Source organism: Rhea americana, unplaced genomic scaffold (genome assembly GCF_003343005.1).
Source record: "Rhea americana isolate MKP2758 unplaced genomic scaffold, rheAme1 scaffold_88, whole genome shotgun sequence".
Classification (NCBI taxonomy): Eukaryota; Metazoa; Chordata; class Aves; order Rheiformes; family Rheidae; genus Rhea; species Rhea americana.
Window position 1 is genome coordinate 2246138 of NW_028187066.1, and position 21418 is coordinate 2267555.

At 39.5% G+C, this 21418-nt stretch overlaps 1 protein-coding gene across 1 annotated transcript in view; it reads left to right on the forward strand.

Moving 5' to 3' along the window:
- RASSF3 (Ras association domain family member 3) overlaps positions 1-21418 on the forward strand; it is a 52443-nt gene that overhangs the window by 441 nt on the left and 30584 nt on the right. The gene's annotated exons all lie outside the window — the stretch shown is intronic.

Here is a 21418-nt window from a genome sequence, read left to right on the forward strand (position 1 = left end):
GCCGCCCCTGGGGGCCGGGAGGGCGGCGGGCGAGGGGGGTGGCAGCGGCGGCCCCTCGGCGCTGGCGGGTGTCGCGGCGGGCGCCTTTCCCCGGGCTGGGGTGTGAGCCCGGCGGTTCGGCTGCGGCCGCAGGGCGAGAGAGAGCCCCACGGACCCTGGACTGACGGTCGCTGTGAAGTGGCGTTGTATTACGGATTTTAAATGCTGCTTGAGTGTGGTTTTCTTTCTTTTATCTTTTTTTTGGGGGGTGGAAAGTGGCTCGTTATCACCTATTGAAAACCTAGTTGAAAGAACTAAATTGCAGCTCTTCACCCCAGATTCCGGCAGGGTGGGGAGGTKTCTAAAAGTCAGGTTTCTGGTAGTGAGTAATCCTGCTGCCGGCTTTGCTTTCAGCKCTCCTTTTCGGGATAGCGAGCGTCTGCATTCCCGCTTGTTTTAGCACTACTTTTGAGACTAATGACAGCCTTTTCAGCCGCTTTGTTGGCAGAGGAAGGCCATGAGTGGCGGCTAAGTATCTCGAGTTAAAAAAAWTCAAGCTCAGGAAATCGGTTGCAAGTGGACTTTGAAGTGAAGAACCGATTTAGGAAAACAAAACGCTTTTGTGGTCAGCACTGAGATGTTAGCGGAGGACCCGCCAGGTCGCAGGAGCAGTGAGAAGATTTGAGTGCTGGTGTATTCAGGAAGTCCTCAAGCATATCAAACCCAACCGCTCTCTCCTAGGAGCAAAATTCACCTCAGCGGTACAAAATGAAACAAAATCTCCTGTCAGATGGGTTAAACGGTGGCTAAACAGTGACTTCACGTTTCTCAAGCTAAGCAGCCCAACCCTCTCGCTTTTCTCTCCTCTTCCTGAAGCACAGGATCTCTTTCTAGAGAGAGTTTTTGTTTTGTTTTGATTTTTTTTTGAAACCAGTAAGCTATTAAGTCTGTTTTCTTTATACTAGCTCTTCCTCTGCTTTTCTGTTTAACTCTTTGTATGAATTACTGGTGTTTTTTTCCCTCACTGCACTTCGGTGTTAGTAATACTACTACTGTAGAAACTTAATTAAAAAATTGCTTGACTAAGCCTGGGTACCTGGGATGCCCTCTGGTCACCCCATGGTCTTGTCGAGACTCATCTTTGCCCACTGCTGCTTCCTTTAGGTTATGCTGTGCTGCAGAAAGCTGACCTTGGTTTCTCCAAGGTTTTCTAACTGTTTTTTTCCCCTCTGAGATTTGTTTAAAACTTAAACCCGCTAACAGCTCTTCGGGTAACTCCTGCTTCCCTTCAGGGAAGCGCATGGAGCTTTCTTCATCTTCAGCCTGCCCTGTCCAGCATGGCAGGGAGCCTGGGCTCACCCTCTCCCAGCGGCTGATCTCGGGCGCCTGGTGTGAATTGGCTGGGGCCAGCTTTTCTCTGCTGCTTCGTGGAGTACCCCTCCTCAGAGTTATCCTTTTTCTCATTCATTTTGTGCTTCAACTTYCCGCTGATCCGAGTGACGCTGTGGGGTTTGGCAAGCCCTGTTCAAGAGTGTCCTTGAACTGCATGCACTGATGTGTTTGGCCAGGGCTGGCTACCACCTGGCTGTTAAAGAGGAAGACTAGCCTGTTACRGTATCGTGCGCAAAGATATCTAACTGCTGCCAGACTAAGGAGATGTTTGTTAGAAGGCTCAGATCTTGATTCAGGTCCTAAAAACATACTCGTGTCTTTATAATGGTATTAATGAATTGTCCTACTACTTGCTAGTTATGTAAGTAGAAGATTGTGCGAGCATGCAGGTCTCTTAGTGTGATGTGAACTGCTCCAATCAAGTGTGTGTGTATTGGGGGAGTAGGGGCTTAAAATTTGATATCCTGCTTTAGTGCTGTTCCTCAACGTGGTACCGCAGTGGGTTGCTGCAGGGTATATTGGGTTGCCTGGAATAAATCCACTGTATCGCTGACTCTGCAGCATCAGAAACAAACAGCTAAATGTTCCTAGTCATAAAATTACTAATACTTGTGCTGTGATGCTGAGTTATAAAGGAAAGAAAAATCCTCCGAACAATGCTGAATGTAGATTTCAACAGTCATGCGGCTAGTAAGAGTGAGTTTCCCCTTCCAGCAATAACAATCATAATAAGACTCTTTGTATATGTGAGGATGTTACTTTTGGTTTGGATTTGAGGTTTAGGCAAAAAATGCATACTATGTCCCCTGAGCTAAGAGAAAAAAGTGGAGCTGTTAGTTATTGTTTCTTTGTCTTTCTCAACTGTRCAGATACTAAGTTTTGCAGTGTGGCTTTTGCTTGCAGAAGACTTTAAGTGCTGGCTATTCCTCTGTTTTAGTTCCCTCTCCCTCCTTTCTCACAAGAAAAAAAAACGATTAGAACTTCAGCTTGAAACTGTGCTTACAGACAAACACTGTAGTAGCTTTTGGTCTTGTTTTTCCTAGATTTTCCAAGAAATGAGYGTAGGTATCTTTGATGGTCCTAAAGACTTAAGTCTTTAAGAAGGAAAAAAGGAAATGAAGTAGCTTGGTGAATGTTTGTCTTCTGTTTAACTGGGAAAGAGGGGAGGAAGAGACAACTTATTAAATACCTCAATTTATACAGCTAAGACAATATAATATACCATTCATATCATATATACACCATATATAATATAATATATATAATATATATATTATACCAACTCTGGTGTAAAAATCTCGTAGTAGTGCCTTTTGGCTTTGCCCATGAAGCCTAATCTTCTGTAAAGTATTTAAAGATAGGAATTTGTCTCTTCATCTCTGTCATACCACTTAAAAAAAAAAGGCAGCATAGAAGCCATTACAGCATACGATGGGCACTGTGATGTGCAGTTTGCAGTCCATTCCTCCTGGAGAGCTGGGACACTTTCCCTCTGAGCTTTAAGTTGTAAAGGGCAAGGATCACTTGTTTTGGAAGTGTGGTTACTACCAACCCTCTCCCTTACAAAAGCTCCCTGAGAAAAACACTTTTATTCCAGGACAAACCGAGTTTAGTGATCTAATGTACATGGTTTTATTTGGTTGAAGGAGGTCTTGAAGCTAATAGATCTCACACTCGATCACTGCCCTACCTTCTGTCAGTAAAATGACATGGGGGAGGAAAAAAATGGTTATTGTCTAACAAACCCCTGATTTATAACTTTCACATTTTTTTCTAATAAAAATGATATGTATTGTTGATCACAAAATAATTTTGTGAAAGGAAAATTAAGGAATACTTCAGTCTCAAGGCAAAGTGCAAAAAATGCAGGTTGTTTTATGCTGTGTTGTGGTTCACAAAAGTTTAGTTTTATTTAACGTTTCTTGTATCATATGTGGCTGTTGTAAAATTGAAGTGTCAGAGATTAGTAGTGTTCTTGTATGTTTTMAATGACTCATTTAATAAATGAAGAAAGAGGAACTATAAATATTTTTGTCCTGCTGGTGTGACTACTTACATGAGGTGAAGTTACTCCTGTGCATATACTTTTGCAAGATCAGACCCATGCTTCTGTATGACCAAGTCTTTGGAAAGCCTGCATTCTCTGTAGAGAAAATACCAGAAGAAGATGCAAACTTCTGAAAGCTGACCCCTTTCTCTCCCTCCTTCCTCCTGCCAACCCCCGTCCTTTCAGGAAAAGTGAAAACAGTCATGCCTGCTCCTGTAAGCCCTACCATATGTTGGAGGAATACTCATCTTCCTGTGTGTATTTTTCACACTTTCCTTCCATATTCCAATTCCCGTATTCTTCTTCTTTGAACAGTGCTGATGTAAAACCTCCTGATTCCTCCCACCTTTCTTATAGAGCTTGGCGAATGATACTTTTTGAGCTTTGGTGTCTGGTTTAGTACTCAGTCTCCTTRAGAGAGAGAGATTGAGTCTGTCTTCCCTCAAGAGCACTCCAAACACGTGGGGACAGCTCTGGGCTTGGCTATGTCTGYTCTTTTTTCTTTTGTTTTSTTTTCTTTTCTTTAACCCCCTGGGAACTATGACGGTTAGAAACATGAAATCAGGATGTGGGCAACGACAGAGAGATCTTGTTCTGTGACTTCCCTCGTATGTGATGGTCTAGAAGAGAGGACAAGGCTGCACCTTGGGAAACAACTTCAGAAACTGGAAGTGCTGTGAAGGTCATGGGATCTCAGTTGTCAGAGGGCAAATTTTGAGGCTTGTGTTTGGTATCTGAAGTCTTGAATAGTTTGCACACAAAATGTTTCATGTCTAATATAAAAGAGATTGGAGATGTGAAGTTTGACACTTGAATATTGCTATTGTAATCAAAGGAAAMAAAAAACAATCACATTGTTCATGCTTGGGTTTTCACTATTTCATTTGAGCTCCATAAAAGTGCTTGCAAGAAAAATGTAACCGCTTCTGTTGGTGGTTTTTGGATGTGCACGCTTTCCTTCTGCTGCTCAGAACATTCTCACTTCCTTGCTTTCAATGTTGGTTGTTCCACATTTGAAGTCAGATCTCTCCTTTTCTCTTCTCTTTATTAGTCTCGGTCTTGGTGGCCTGCAGACCGTGAAAGTCGTCTTTGGTTCCTTCCCCTGCAGGGTGCCATGCTGCAAGAGGCTATGTCACTGTATTTTGTGCTGCATCTTCTATGTTTCGGTGGCATTTACAGGGGTGGTGGGCAGGGTGGGAGAGGATATCAGTAAAAACGCTGGAAATGAAAAAGAGTATAGGAGAGCGGAGGAAGGACAAAGGGAGGAGACGAAAGGCAATGGGTGAAAAATCTCATCCCTAGCTAGTCTGAGGGATGTACTGTTGGCTGAAGAGGTGGTTTGTAAAGAAAGATGTAGTTGTGTGGTTTTTTTGTTTTTTTGTTTTTTTTTAATAGGTAGGTGTAGATGGAGGAAAATGAGACACTTTTATGTGCAGAACCCCCTTTTTAGGTTTGTTCCACAAGAATTTGCTCTGACATGAAGGATTTCATTGAGAGGAAGATAGCCAAAGGAATTTTTAGAGAAATCTGTTTTTCTGGGGTTAAAATGCTATTTGTAACTAAGCTTAGTTAGCCTAAGCTGTTTTTTTTTTTTAAAAAAATATGTCCACTATGAATAAGTTTCATGTAGTTTGGTCATTACAACTTTTTGTTTCCTTTCAGTAACATTCCCCAGAGAAAATGGTTCTCCTGACTACCAGAACAAATGAGGATTCTAATTATAGGCTTTGTTTGGAGCGAAAAAGGTTAATTTGCGTTTGACATGTGTTCATGAAGCTTATTAAAAATAAAACTAAAAATATCTAGTACTGCGTTTCATTCCTTTTTTTTTCCTTTAATCCATTTGGCAGTTGGTGAATATTATGGGATAAACATTGTTGCAGCTAAAATAATTGAAGGTTACTACTTGCAGGATTGAGCATGGTAGATTGTGGCTATTTTAAGCCTATGTCACTGTCAGAGTAAACTAGCATACCTTATTTTGCTTTTGTGTTTTTTGCCTTGTTCCTCTCTTGGAGAGCTTGATGTGAAGTTTACACATAAGTAGCTTAGAGCGTAGCTGTTTGGGTTTGAACTCAAAATCACCTACTGATTTCTAGCAACCTCCAAAGACGAGACAGAATTTATGCCCTTGTACAGAGGAAAACTACAACAACTTCGTGTACACTGGTTATCATCACAATTTGTTCTGATAAACACTGATTTATATATTGGAGACACATAACCATGATTATGTTTTATATATGAGATGGGAACTACTAACACAAAAATTAAGACATTTCTTTGGAAGAGCTGGATTAATGTACTATCCCAAGAGGTGTTTAAGTCACTAAAACATCTCATGAGTACTATTAATGTTCAGCAATTTAAGTGTCATGAGTGCAGCAACATTGGCAGGCAATACTCAGACTAGGTAATTATTAACTCTTTATTTTTTCACTTTGTTCTATAGTCTACTGTATTCATACCGTATTAGGTATATTGTGTCTCACATGGCTGTTTCAGCATTAGCATAAACTTTCGGAGCACAATGTGTTACTGGCTTTGTTATTGGTATTTACTTGAATATCACCAAATAATCACTAATATTTCCTGTCTGTCTTGTTTAGGGGAGAAAAAAAGACTTTGAGTCACTTCTGAGGCCTTTGGAGTGCAGTAGCTAAACCTTATGACTGTTAAGTTCAGGAGACCCTGACATGCATAGATGTTTGGAGATTTAAGTTTCAGCAATGTAATTCAATTTGGAATAATCCTATGAGCTTTATCTAAGCACTAAGGCAAAAAGGTGGAACTATTGGAGCTTTTAACTGCAACTAAAGTCAGAAGATACTAGGAACCTATATATTTTATAGTCCACAATGTTTAGACTTGGAGTCTTGTTTAGACTTACATGAATATACATTTGAGAAACAAGGAGTTTTGTTTAGGTTGAAGAGTCTAGTGAATTCAGAAAAATGCTCTGCAGAGTATATGAGCTCAGGATCATCTAAATAGAGTGAGTGAGTGTGTTTTTATTTTTTACTTATTTATTTTTAAGCTATGTAAAGAATGAAGAGGAATTAGTATCCTGTTTTCATAATTTCTTATTTCTGCTATAGACCTTTGTATAAGAACCACGTCAGAGCAGCCATTTTAGAGGAACTTCCTGGCTAATATTTAGCCACTGCAGGAACAAAAACACAAAGGAAAACTGATGTAAAAATGAATACTGTATTTTTTTTTTGTCTCCTTGTTTAAAAAGCCAGTGACACTGGTATTGGATTAACAGTTCTAAGTAAACTGATTAGCAGAGGATTTTAGATGAAGCAATAGATCTGTAATGCAGTGTCTGCCTGTGACAATATACTCATGAACCAAGCCAAGCGCCGTAAGTGTCAGGAAGAGATAAATTGGAGTGATAGATCCTGTCATTGAACTCTCACACTAACTTTAGGGAAATGCCTTTTTATGCCTGAAATGAGTGTAGGGTGTTTCCATCTAGTCCAGTTTCAGCCATGCAGTACCCTAACTATGGTATTGTTAAAGTTTTATGTTTTTAAATGCCCGTAATAAAGCACATATATTTTTGCAGCTGAGAGAGGTAATAATTAACTTAGGATGAGTACTTGCTTCTTTCATTTTGTTCTTTGGCATCCTGTCTCTTTTGGAAGGTTGATGAAATACTACAGACAGTTTTGGTGAGAGAACTTCCTGTGCAGATGTGTATTTGATTATGTTAAGTAGCCACATGATTTATGTAGCATTTAAGATCATCTTCTAGTTATTCATTTGTGCGTATGCTGGAGACAAATTTGTGTTCCTTCATATGGAGGAATCTATGCTGTCCTGAAAGTAATAGTAAAAGCAGTAGTAGTTCATCTCYCTCTTAGAGGAAACATCAAATATTAAAGTAATGCTGCTTATTTAGGAGTACTTACTGTGATTTGTTGTCTGGTTCTCTGCTTTACCCCCAAAAATCTGATGAGTCTGTGCTAAGTAATTGTGGAAAATGGTGTTTGTAAATGTATTTCTTTTAGAAATTATATACAACAATAAAACAGAAAAGCATTGGCTGAATGTTTAGGGGCAGATTACAAAACAAGTTACTCTCTGTAACATTTTATAGTATTCTTGTTGCCGATAATTAGCATTATTTTTCTTGTTTTCTGTCTTAATTGATCTTAGATGTGCTCAAATACATGGATGTACAGTATAACTATGCTGTACTTTTTCTCATGGTACCTAGTGCCTATATTACGTATTTGCAGTACCCAATCAGTATTGTCTCTTGAAAGCCTGATTAGTAGTAATAAAAATTGAAGATCAAGTTTAAAGCCTGATTAGTAGTAAGCCTAATTGAAAATCAAATTCTGCTGTGACTGAAGATGATAATTATTTGCTTAATAACTTGGCACTTAATCTTGCTGCCACTGAAGCAGAGGATCTCATGATTTGGCTTGTCCCTTTTGAATAAAAGTTTGGTACAGATTACATTTGTTAATACTGCAAAAGTAGCTTAACACCTCATTGAGGTAACCTTTATTGTAGAAGACTTCTCAGTGCCTTTACCAGTGGATTGATTTCATGTGTTCACTTATAGACACATAAGCTAAGATTATGGAAATCATTTCATTCTGAACCAATCATTTAATTACAAAATGTCTTCATGGTCTGTTTGAGAAGCATCTGATAAAGCCATATAAATTGTAGTAACTGAGCTAAGAATTTCAGTGTGACCCCTAATGCTTATGTACATAGAAATTGGCATGTTCTTTGGCACTGTATAAAACACTGCAAGTATGGTGGTTGCATGTTGCTTAGTGGAAGAATTGACCTTTATGGTTTGTCCCAATGTCTGAAATAAATAAGTTCAGAATTGAATGCTGCTGTTAGATCAGTGTAAGAGTTGAGGATTTTTTTTCATGATAGGTATAGTTGAACTACTTAGGATTTTTTTTAAAAATACATTATTATTGATATGCACAAAATTCTGTAGTGTAGGCATATACAGGTGCCTTGTGTTACCCTGTATAAAGTGATGAGTTGTTTTTTAGTGGCTCTGGTTAGCCTGCCGGGAGTAGTAAAAATGTRTAACAGTTGACCTAGGCTACGCCTAAAGCACAAAGCAGGTAGATGCTACAGCAAGCTGCAGGACCCAATCCCCTCGCTGTTCATGCTAGTGTCTTAACCAGAGTGTGTTCAATATACATATTTTTTTTGTTTGCGTATGTGTGTGTATGTGTTTAAGTTTAGAAAGCAGTAAGGAGAAAGGGCTTCCTCAGAAGCATTTCTGGATCTATCAGTTTAGACTGTCTAACCTGAGTAGTGAAGACCAAGGAACAGAAGTAGGAGGAGAAGCAGCATTCATTTGAATCCTCTGCCAAATATACAAGTTCCCCATTTCCAGCAGCAGAGACACCTGTGCTCCAAAGGTTTACCAGTGCGGTGTCTGTGGTTTCATTAGGAAGAAGGAGACAAATGTCATGTGGGTGGTGCTCCTGAAGCTGCTGAAATCCCTGACTTTCCAAGGTGTGGTCTTGGCGGTTGTGCTCTTACAGCTAAAGGCTTGAGATGGGTGTTGCTTTTGTTTTTGATGATTAGGGAAAGAAGGAGGAAGAAAGCTTTTGCTTGGACTGGCTGCATTTGTTGCTGGATGACGAATCACTTGTCTGCCTCTGAGAGTTAATTATCACGGCTGCAAGTGAGGTACAGTAAAGGCCTCCTTTGAGATGGGAGAGGATTTGTGACTCAGATTATCACCCTTCTTTCAGTCTGAACTCCTTCTGAAAGACAAAGTATTCTATTCTGCTGCACATGTAGGCTAAATGTGATCTGTGCATATTTGTGCACCAGGGAATATTGTCTAATGTCCTGAACAGAAATGGACAGTTTAATAAAGAAGTTCATACTCGGAGCAGTTGCTGCATCAGGTGCCTGCCCCTATACCTGTGCTGGTACTAGAAGAATACTAGATGCATAATCATGGGAACATCACTTGTGCAGGCAACCTGATGTTAACAGTAATCAGACTCCTGTATAATCAACAGAAGACAATTATAATTTTTAAAGGGGAACTTAATCTTCCATTAAAGAAATCTTTCTCTTGTCATAATATTCCTGGCATGTGGGGAGCCTAAAATAATACAGCATTTTTAAAATGCAGTGTCTATATAAGCTGTAACCTTGAACTCTTAAAATCTTGTTTTTTTGTATGTAAGCATATGCAAATTTTAAGCTAAGTTTGATATAAAATCTAAGAGAAAGGACAGTTCATAGTTCTTGCATGAGTTAGCAGGTCAGGTTAAAATAAACCAAATCCCAAGAGCCTTTAGCTTGAACTTTAGGAGTCCTTTAGTTGTTAAATGAAGAGCACACCATTTTCACCGTCAAAGAATTTGCAGCTTAGRGTAATGGCTAATGACAAAAGTCTTAATCTTGTCTTTCTGTACCAAAAACCATTCAACTACTGTTAGATAAGTGGATCTTGGGATCTAAGTTGATGGATTCAAAGTAGCTAAATGAGATATTTTTATGGGGTGGAGCATCATGGAGTTTGAGGTCCATTCGTGTGGACTGGACTGGACTGATCGTCCATTTCTACTTACTAATACAGCTTAGTTATTTACATGGGAAAGCAACACTTAACTAAAGCAATTCAATACTATATTATCATTTAATTCAGTATAGTGACAAGAAAAGAGACTGAACATTTAGCTCTTTGAGGAGAAGGTAAATACTTCTGGACAGCAGTCAGATAAACCTCTGAATTAGACCATCACATTATTTTTGATCACATTTTTCTCTTACCATTTAAACTAAAGAATTGCCTTTAAGTTCCCTTATTTCTCACTCTTGTGTTGTGCTTCTCTCCTGATGTTTCCTTCAGGGCTCCATTGCTGACAGTGTGTAGTGAACCACTTCCAATGTCAAATGCACATTTCCCCCCCCCCTCCTTTATATTCTTTCTGCAAGGTCCTGGCACCTGAAAACCTGTTCTATTGTTTGATGTACAAATTACTTTGTCATTTGAGATTGAGATTTGTTCGCACTGATGTTTTTTACAACAGAATTGCTGACAAATCTAATACCTTCTATCTCAGCTGTAAAGTCTTGCTTGGGGATCTGACTTCTGGCCTTCATGAGAACAAGTGTGTTTTTATAGAATCTGAGAAAGGTATTAGTATTCAGCCAACCATATGATCCACCTCTTCGAACTTTTGTTGGTCACTTGTGTAAGAGATATTTCTGTTGTTTTTTTAAAAGAATAATGTTAGCAAAATTCAGAGTGCCTTGACCGCTATGTTTTAACTTAAGTGTGATAGTGTAGATATTTTTACAATATTTTTAATTCTGTGCTGTAGTTGCAACTTACGTTCTTAAGCAAAATGTTCACTAGACTATATTATTAGAGATGCAAAAACCCCAGCAGAATGCCTTTATTGAATCTAGCTCTTGTCTCTGTTGATTTCAAGAGGGTGGTATGAGATGGTTTTAGTTGTGTGATCTCAGCTTTTTCTAGTTCTAAATTCTTGTTTTTCTGTAAAAATAAGCAGACAGCTCATGCACTTTGTATGGTGGGCTTTTAAATTCTGGGATAGGTTGGATGCTAATTAACCAGTGGACAGTTATTCAATTTTAAACCTCATCAAAGCATATGCAATATTATCCCAGCTAAACATGAAATACTCGAAGGAGGAGGAAAACCAGTGTCACTTTCTAAGTCACTGGAAGTCAAATAAAGTGGTTTACTTGCTGATACAGCGTATTTCATCAGGATTTCCTCTCTTTTTGTTTATTAAATCGTAGCACATTTATAGTTTCTCTGGTACTGTAGTGCCAGGTGTGTTGTAAAACAGAAGAGAAATAATTCCTGGTATACACCCATGTCAGGTTATGAATAAGAATGAGCTTGTCTGTAAAATGGTTATGGTATTGAAATGCCCAGCTGTCAAGGAATCAATTAAGTTTGAAATACAGCAGGTGTTGCAATGCAGATCAGTCTGACATCTCTTTGATCACAGAATTACAATGAGGTTCTTGGGAGGTTAATCCGGTGTTTTGTCACGAAATGTGTTGAGCTCACCTGTGCCTGAGATGAATTTGGGAACAGTGTTTTCAGTCAGTGGAGTTGTTGTCAGCACCCTGTTTTGGCATATTCCCATGGGGAGTCCGTCTTGTTCTCCAGCTGCTGTTACTGGGTGACTTTAATGGCAACAGCAGGCATAAGTGTGTGTGTGTGTGGGGGGGGGTGTTGTTTGTTTGTTTGTTTTAAATGAATGTTTCATCAGCTGAGGTAAATTTCAGGAAAGATTTAATTTTCTTCTCACCTTAAGAAGACTTTCTCTTTTGAACTTCACTTTTCAAGGAAAAGTGAAAAGTTCGGCCACTTCTTGAATATCAGGGACTTTTCTAATACTTTTAATGTAATGATTGTAGGAAGACTTTTGGCATCAGCTATCCAGATTGTTGTTCAATTGCTTCTTGATGCTTCTCAGTCTTGGGAGATGTGCCTTAATACAAATATCAAAAAGTTATAGATTGTTCAAGTAGAATAGAAATTATGAAATATCTTTACTACCTTTCTTTGTCTTCTGTTTACAGCATGCATCTGCCCAGGAATGGATTTTTCTATAATTAGATTTTAGTAGAATTATGTCACAGGTTATTTTGCTTTACAAATAGAGTTGACAGGCTTGTCTTAAGTTGACAGCTGCTTTTGATTCAGTTACGTGTTCACTTGTTATGAAGCTTATCTCAAGATGGAGGAACATGATTGTTTATACTGTGCTAAAAGGTTGATAGTTATATGAAGTGAAACATCAAAGTAGTTTCTAGTGTTCTGAACTTTAAAACTCACAGCTGATTTAATTAAAAAAAAAAAAAAGAAACGTTTCCCCACTGCCAGAAATAGACCCCAAGTATTCTTCAAAGCATATTTGATTTTAATGATTTGTGATTTTTCCCCTGAGGCATTTGTAAAGTTATGGTTACCACCAGAATATGAAGATGTAGTTTTTGAGATGTGAAGATAATAGACCTTCAAAGAAGTAGGTGCTTGCATCATAAGAGGATAAAATAACACGTAAAAGCATGTAAAATAAATGTATTATTTGTATATTTCTACCACTTATTTGTATTTTCCTATTCTTTATCCCTTGATTATTTTCTTAACAAGTTTTATAAGCCAGTTCATACTTGGAGCAGTTGCTGTACTGCATCAGGCACCTGCCCCTGTACCAGTGCTGGTACTGGAAGAATACTGGATGCATAATCATGGGAACATCACTTGTGCAGGCAACCTGATGTTAACAGTAATCAGACTTCTGTATGAAAATACATGTTCTGTGAAAATAGCCTGGTGCTGCAAGAAAATAAAAAATAAAGTAGTAGAAAACCTAGGAATTTTGCTTTGACAGCCAAAGTTGATGGGAGACCTGGCAAGCTTCTTTGTAATTCACGCCTTAAGGTAACTTCTGAAGCAGCTTGGTGAAGCAAGTGCTAAACATGCTAGTGTGCCACCCCTGGGTTTTTTTCATTGTTGTTTTTGAATTTAAATAAAGTGTTCTGTGTTAAAATGAGCATAGTTTGATCTAGGCCTTTATGGCTGACATCAGAAAAAACATGTAATATGTAATAAAGCTTATAACATTTTTACAACAGGACAGTGCAATATGTGGAGAATTACAAATAGGTGCTCCATATGTTATGTCTTGATTTAAACTGCTTCTGTAAGTAGCAGACTGTTTTTTGATCTTTGGAGGTAGAGGTCTTGAAGATACAGAAGAAGAAACTATCTTCAGGAAAAGATGTTTCACATATGGTAGTAATTGTGGCAGCACAGGACAAAAGACAGCAAAGCAGTATTATTATTAGAAGTAGTACTACTAGCACTAGTGTTGGTATTTTGTTATCTGGTATGTGTGAAGCATTACACAAAACAGTGTGCTAAGTGCAGTCAACAGAAATGCAGTGCCATTCCCTAGATCGAGCAAGGAACAGCGTTTTTTGGTACCTCCAGGGGTCCTTTCTTACTCTGCCTTGTTTCCTGAGTATATGCTGCCAAGTGAACCTCAGTTTTACCTTCCCATACAAATCCAAACCTTTTCTATTCCTTTGATGTGACTGTTTGCAATACTTAAAACAAAACCACCCCCCGAACAAGTGAAAAAGGTGAAGTATGGTGAGAATGACCTACTGAAACTTTGAGCCAGAGTTAGATCCCATTTTCTTTCAAACATGTACCAAGACATACATCCCTTGGTGGTGCTTGCTCTATCCCCTCTTTCCTCTTCTCCAGTTTCTGTATGGTCTGTGACTGCATTCTCACAAACAAATCTTCTAAATCTAGTAAGTTATTATGCCCTTTAGTTATAAGACTGTTTATCAACACAGATAATCTGTAATTCAATACATAGCATTTTTGTCAGAGTTCATAACTATGTCATACATCACTTCCATTTTTGTTGCAGCGTTAATACGCAAGACATCTTGCTGAAAATGTGGTGAATCAAACTCAAGTTGGATCACAAGATGTAATTTGTGTCGAAACACTAGTCTGATACAACTCATCATATACTTACTGATATTTTGTAAAGGGTACTGAGAATGCCCAGCTCTTCAGTGCCCTATATTTATCCCGCCAACCTAGATGAACAAATAATGTCTCACAAGATGGAACATGAAGGACTTAATAGTTCATCCTACTTCCATGGGTTGTGCCCTGTAATGCCTTAGCAACACACCTACAGTGTGGATGCTGCAGGTCTAAAGWTATTTTAGAGGGTGTCTGCCATCACTTGAGGAGCAGGTGTGGCTTCACTGCAGCTTTAGTTTAAACTAATTAGGTTAGTTTTTAGCCAGGTCCCTCCCTTGCACCAGCTCTCTGTGTGCTTACATGGGGAGCAGTACTGGTGCCAGAGTGGATGGAGGAGCGTGCGGGTGGGGAGGGTGGCACCAGAGCAGCCCTGTCTGGGGTTGGCTTACCTTGTGGAGCCAGACTTGGGGATCGCTCAGAGGAACAGCCTCAGCAGATTGTGCAGTGAAGACGTGCCTGAAGAGCTTTTGGACAGACTTCCTAACGGGTTGTTTGATTGAAATGCTACAGGTAAGCTGAACGTGCAAAGTCTTTTTTTTTTTTTTTTTTTTTTCCTTCCATGAATAATGTTACTGAAAGGAGATGAACAAAGAAAAAGTAGTAGAGTTTACTCTGTGGGAAAAACTGTTCACACTTCAGGACATGATGGAAAGTAGTGAACCAAATAGGATTRCAATGTAAACCTTGGATTTACTTGCAGATTTATGATTTAAAAAGTAAATGTATTATTTGTACATTTCTACCACTTATTCATATTTTCCTATTCTTCATCCCTTGATTATTCCCTTAAGTTTTAAAAGCCAGTTCATTCATTTAGAAAATAAAATTGAGGGCACTATTTTAAATATATTGAAACATATTTTTAATGTCATGCCACATCAAAAAATAAGTTCWCTGTATTGTACTCTTTTTCCCTGTGCCTTGAATAACTTCAGCATCAAGAAATTATAAAAATTTCCGCTGCAGTCATAAGCCTATTAATAGCAATCAAGTCTCTCTCTTTTTTATTTGCTTTTTAAAACTTCAAGTAGGTCCTTTTGCTTCCTGGCTTTGGTGGAAGGTTGGGAAGACTGGACAAAAGTATCATCAGTATTTATTTCCATGCTGCCTTGTATGAAGTTTTACAGCTGAAGCCACCTGCTTATGTAGTCACTGCCTATGGATTCTATTTTGTTATTTTAGATTTTTATTGGTTATGGCAAGGTGATTAGTGCTGTCTTCACACATGTGAATAGGGGCAGCTTTTAGGGCCCCACAGCTGCTCTAGAGGAAAAAAAAATTATTTGCTCGCAGTAAATGTATGGAAGACAGAAGTGCTGATGAAGAAGAATCTACAGCAAGAGAAGAGGAGGCTCCTCTTTGCAGGAGATCTTGATCTCCCATTGGACCTCTGGAAAGAGAGAAGACTGGCTTTATAGTCCTTTTCCCTTTCTCTAACCATTAAATGGAGATCTTTGAGCATCTTGACTCCTGACTGTTTAATCATGTATTCTGCCCATTTCAAAGAGGGAGAGCATCACCTGATAAGCTCCTGGTCAAACTGTAAGGCAACATAACTTTTTCTGCAAGACTGAAGATGAAAAGAAGGACAGGACTCAGCTGAATAATCCTAGTCTAGTCAGGGTCATAAGAAGCATTGTAATTGAATATGCTGTCAATGTAAGAAAAATATTAAGTTTAAAATGTGTAAAATGATTCTTTATTATTTAGAAGCTTTTTTTATTTTATTTTTTTTTAATACGGTGGTAGTTTTTACTGCATGAGACATGTAGAAATTCCCTCCTTTCCTTTTTCCCTCGTATTTCTATGTCAATCTGCTTTGGGTACTTTGTTAAAACAAACAGGGGAAAAGTACGAACTGTTAACAGGTAACACTAACAGGGACAGATGGCCCAGAGCCTAAATGACGTCTCTGAGACCTGAAAGCTCTTGGCAGTTTGAAGGCTATGTCTCATTCTTTTTAATAATCTGCAAACTCAGCTCTTAGGTGAATGTAATGCAGTCACCACATTGTGAAGTTGGTATAAATATTTCATTTTATATAAAATGAGTTTTGGTTCTGCTTGAGAGCTGAAAAATGGAGCTGTGACCATCAGCAGCCCTCAGAGGAGCCAGGTGCAAGTGTGGCCCTGTGAGGACATGGGGTGGGGAAATAGTAGGGCCCTTGCCTCTTCCTTCTCCACTTTCCTGACTCCTCCTCTTCCCTGTCCTTGCTCAGTTTCTAGGCTTGTAGCAACTCTGTGAAGAGTGAAAACATTTACATGAGCAACAGCTAGAGCAAGCTGTAGTCTGTGTATGTGGCTGCGGCTGCCTGGCGGAGCCCCTGCTCAAGCATGCTCTTCCTCAARCCGCCTATGACATTACTGCATTAACGGGGGACCCTGGCAGGGGATTATGCTGCCCTGGCTTTGGAAAATAGGCCAGTTTCCCTGCTGCTCAGGGAGCTCAGGCATGCGGTTGGGATAAGGCACCTGTGCAACTGAGCTGCTTGAGAAATCTCTTGCCAGGAGATTTCTGCATGGCTGAAGGAYGCTTTGGTGGGAGGAGGCTCCTGTAGTTTGTGTTAGCTGTGTGCTGGTTGGGACACTTGGAGCTGGGCAAGCAGGATGCAGAGCGCTCTCAGGGTGAGAGGTGGCCAAAGAGCTGAACAGCAAAGAGCAGGAGGGCTGAGATCTCCCATGGGGAACTGGAGCGGAGGGTCAGGTGGTGACTGGACACTGTGAACAGTTAAACTCAGCAAGGTTGGTGGCTGGGTGGAGATTGTGGTGTGTGTGTAGCCTGGCAGGTGTGGGTTGGTGGGCACCCTGGAGTGGTACAGGGAAGAGGAGTTGCAGCAGCACTTACAGGAGCAGTTTGTGTACTGAGAAAGCTGTGTGGGGTGTGTAGATCTTTTTTGTTTATTTTTTTATTTTTTTTTCTTTGTCCTCTTTTCCTCCACTGCCTGTTTTGTTTTGTTTTCTTTGCTTGTCAGGACTGGCTGGGCTGGCTTTGAGCTGATACCATCAATTCAACCTTTATTATTTTGTGTGTCCTTCCAGACCTCTTCCTTCAGGTCTGTGATGCCTGAGAAGTTCACAAAACAGCACCTCATAGCACACAAATGCGTTTCAGAAGATGTTTTCTAATACCACTTATCAAATATCTGTTAAGCAAACCTATTCATAAGCAGCAGTATGTTGGGTAATTATTAACTATAAATTCCTCATTGGTTGCTGTTCTCTGGAAGATTTGATAACGGACAAGTTGTTCAACATTTGTCCCTGTGGAAGGCTAGCAATGACAGTCTTTGTCCCTTGAGGGACAAAAGAAATATTCTTCAGGTCTAGTTTGAGACTGAACTTGAAACTCTTTTTATCAGATTATGGTTAGGCTGGAATCTGTCTGACTTTCTCCAGCAGACTTCAGGATGCTTTGGGATGAGAAGGATGTTGTCCTTCTATAACGAACCTTTTTGAAAATAAATGTAGAAGCCAGGATATTTCAAGCTAACACATTAGAGTACATTAAGTGTACATTAAGTATAGCAGTATTTAGAACATGGGTGTCGATGTGCACTGATAATGTGTGGAAGTGAGTGACTGAAACTCGCAAAGCTGCTGTCCACTAACTACAATTTTGCATTGCCTTTTTGCCAGCAAAAAAAGTGCATCGTTTAACTTTTGGCTAGACAGGCGAATGCAGACCAGTTGCATGGAAGTGTTTGCTCTGGCACCCTTCATTGCTTATAAGAGTCTTTGCTTATGACCTGAATTCTGGGAAGGTGTCCAAGCACTATACAGGCTGAAGTGCTTATCTCTTGAGTTTTTTTATTATTCTGGACAACAGAATACACAGACCTACTTAGCAAATGCCCATGCAACCATGGCTCTGTCCTGTTTCAAATTCTCTCTCCCTTTGCTGCAAAGGATAAAACTGCCCTTTCAAGGAGGTCTTGTTCTTCCCTTCCTGTTTGTTCTTTCACCCTGAACCTAGATGATGTCTTTTTTTTCTTTTAATTTAAAAATGTTAATGATATGGCTTCTTTTCAAGGTGACCTGTCATATTATATTTGCCTCTGGAGATAAAATTATTTCACTGAGCAAAATAAATTGTTTTTTTGTTTGTATTTGAATACTTATAAAATTTACAAAGGTGCATGAGGAATTTGATTTGCGTTCCTCCTGTGCCCACATTAATGAGGTAACAGTGGCCTTTTAGAAGCAGCCCTTTCAAAAATGGTGTTTCTGAACCTGTTAAACTTGCTTTTTATTGCTGTTAGAAAATTATGTGACTTAATGGATGTGTAACAGTGTATGTGCAAAGTATTTATTTGCTGCCTGGGGAAGCTGAAAGCTGCTTGTACATAGACCAAGTATAAGCATGGATGGCAGAAATAAAAGTATTTTACTTCTGTATCTCAGTGTTTTCAACTGTGGTATGTAGCTGTTTTGAAATCAGTTAATCTGATAGAAGTATAACTTAAGTACACAGAAACTATCCAGTTCTGTCAGTGGTGCCAGGATCTCAAAACTGCATTGGCTGTCCATTTTTAGTGCTGTTTCCTACAGAAGCAAGACTTTGGCAATCTTCCCTTTGTTGGCGAGGTCTCGCTGCAGGATAGGGGACATGGAGACTGAAGTTTCTACAGGTTTCCGTTAAGTAGTAAGCAGGTCTTGCAGAGGAGACCCTGTTAGTGCTCCAGCCGGAAGAAAGACAGCAGTGTGAACAGATGTCATGCGACATCAGGGAATGTTGAGAAACCTTATAAGCCATATGAGCAAAAAGAACTTCAGTTAGAACTTGCACGTGGATGGCTTCAAACGTGTAAGTCTTGTGCAAGTTAGTCTACAAGCAGGTCGTACGTGAGATCCTAGGAAACCAGGCTTCGTTAGTTCCTCTGCATGCAAAACCGCTTGTTTTCTTCATTGCCCTTGCAGAAACTACTGGAAGAACTTCCAGTGTTAATTGGAGCTAACACTGTCCTGACCTTGGGTTATTTGACTCAGAAAATGTTTTTACAACAGCCCTGCTTTTTTAGAAYGAAAGAGGACCTGAAAGTTTTGAGAAGTTCAGTAAACAGTAGGATGTTTCTATGGCCTGCACCAGTCCAGAACACCATTAGCTTAGGCTCTTTACAAGAGGGGACTGTAGCAGGAGCTTTGCTTTAAATATAGTTTCTAGCTTGCCGTTCCCCTGCTTTGCCGCTGGCATGGTGACCCCCTGCTCCACATTGGGAAGGACAGTGAATTGCCTCTTACCAGCAGTGCGTTGCTGCTGACTCTTGAGACTGTACTGTTGTCAGCCCCGTGTGTTTATCCAGAGAGCAGTAAGCATCCTATGTATGTGTAGATACTTTCTTATACAGTTGTTTTGGTGAATTTCCAGTTCTTCCCTAGACAGTGGAGAGCTTGCTTAGCTGGTGAAGGTGGCCTGCTTTAGTACTCAAAAGTACCAGAAAGCTGTGAACGCTCCTGGGTTGGCTACCTTCTCCCTAGACTTGTGTGTGAGCACAGAGGTTACCTCCTTTCCTTCCGGAGCACCTGATGATCCAGCTTTCTGCCTTTCCCTGGCTTCTGCCTTTCAGTCTGTGCTGTTGTGGAGTGAAGGGTTACAGGCTTCCCTTCAAAGAGGTGCTGGCCTTTTGGCCAGGAAGCGCCTCAGCCGCATGCGTGTTCGGGTTTAGGCAGGATTCTGCACGTCTCATGATCCGAATGGTTGGTGGAAAGTAGGCAAAGATAAAAATGGACAGATGCATCTTTAATAACCTTTCAAACCTCAAAGGATCTGGCTGTCTTTTAAAGCAGACAGTCTGGCTTTTGATTCCAAACTTCGGTCTGGAATTAGCTTTTATGATATTGGAGATAATTTCCAATAAGGAGTGAGGGTTAGTTTTTTAAAGAAACCAGCTACCTAGCTTCTACAGAACTAATTCTCTGTAACAGCTTGAACAGTCACTAGTCAGTACTTTAAATGACTCGTGAATATTTTCTGTGGAAAAATCTGCATGTAGACCCATTTCTGTGTGTATGGCAGAAACCGAAGGGATCTTTACCAGACTGCTTACCTACAAACAAAGCAAACCTTAGAAAATCTTTTGTTAGGAAAAAAACAAATCAAATCCGTCTTCATCTTAACTACATTTTTTTTTCCCAGAATAAAATGAAGGAAAGGAATATCTTGGTTTCTGCAGTTGTTTGAGCTAAATAAACTATCACTTCCACACCTCTGACACATACACACACTTTTTAACTTTTTTTTAACTAGGCAATTGATGTAAGAAGGTCAGGATTGAGAACTTTGTGTCTTATAAACAAATCTGCAGACCAGCCTTCCGTTTGATGCAATCTTCTGTGTTTTAAGGAGGTCAGAGGAAGGTTTGTTGATTTGAAGTGTATTTATGACCTAGTCATACGCAATAGAAACTATACATGGGAGCAAAGATTGCTACTTTTTTCTTTACTACTTTTATGGCCTCCATCTTTGGAGAACAGGGCTCCTTTGAGTTCTGAAAGCCTGATAACGTGTTTTAGGTGGCCCAGGCAAATTGCAATGTTTGCTCTTAGCAGCAAGTTGATAGGAAGTGTGTGAAATTCTTACCTCATTTTTAATTGTACTCTAAGGTATCAGTAAGTTTGAGAGGCTGTTGAGGAAAGCTTGAGTATTTGTGGTATCAGTAAAAATGCCTTAAAGCAGGAAGGTAGGTTTGAATAAAATAACAAAATATTCCAGTTTTCCATCTAACTTAATTTCACCATCTTCTGCATGCTTTCCTTTTATAGCCGTGCTTCCTTTTACATAAAGGATATGCTGCTTTATTGTCAAAGCTGATCAGTCGCATAAGATGACATTGCTGCTTTAAAGAAATACAGTTCATACTGCAGGATGGTTTATAAACAAATGATTTATAGCAAATACATGAAGCACAATAGGAAATTTTGAGCATTAGATCTGATTAAAAGGTTAATAAAGGAAATACTACCCTTCCGCATTCAGAAGTAGTAAGATGTATGTAGTTCTGTGCTTTTGAAATGCTTGCTGGATAAGCATTTCCCATGATTTGCTTCCAGCTGCAGTTGGTTGTAATGTTGCTAGTCAAAGACTGGATGTGTAAGATTGTATTTAAATTCATTAAGTATGTACCTTTTTGAGTGACTGTATTAAGATTTTGGAATGCGTAAAATTGATCTCAACAGTTCTGTAGTATCATAAAGGGCATGTGGGGATTCACGTCACTACAAGTAGCCTTTTTCTGTAAAACTACTTCTCTTCAGTGCAACCTCCCATCAAAATTTGGATAGTGCTTCTGATAGAGATGACAGCTGTCCCTGGCTGGAGAGCTGACAGTTCATTGTGTCAGCTGGTTCTGGTTACAGAGAAAATGTATATTCTGCTTGCAGAAGTGTTACGGAGTGGAGTGGACAAAACTACATAGGCTTGACTCTGCTCTG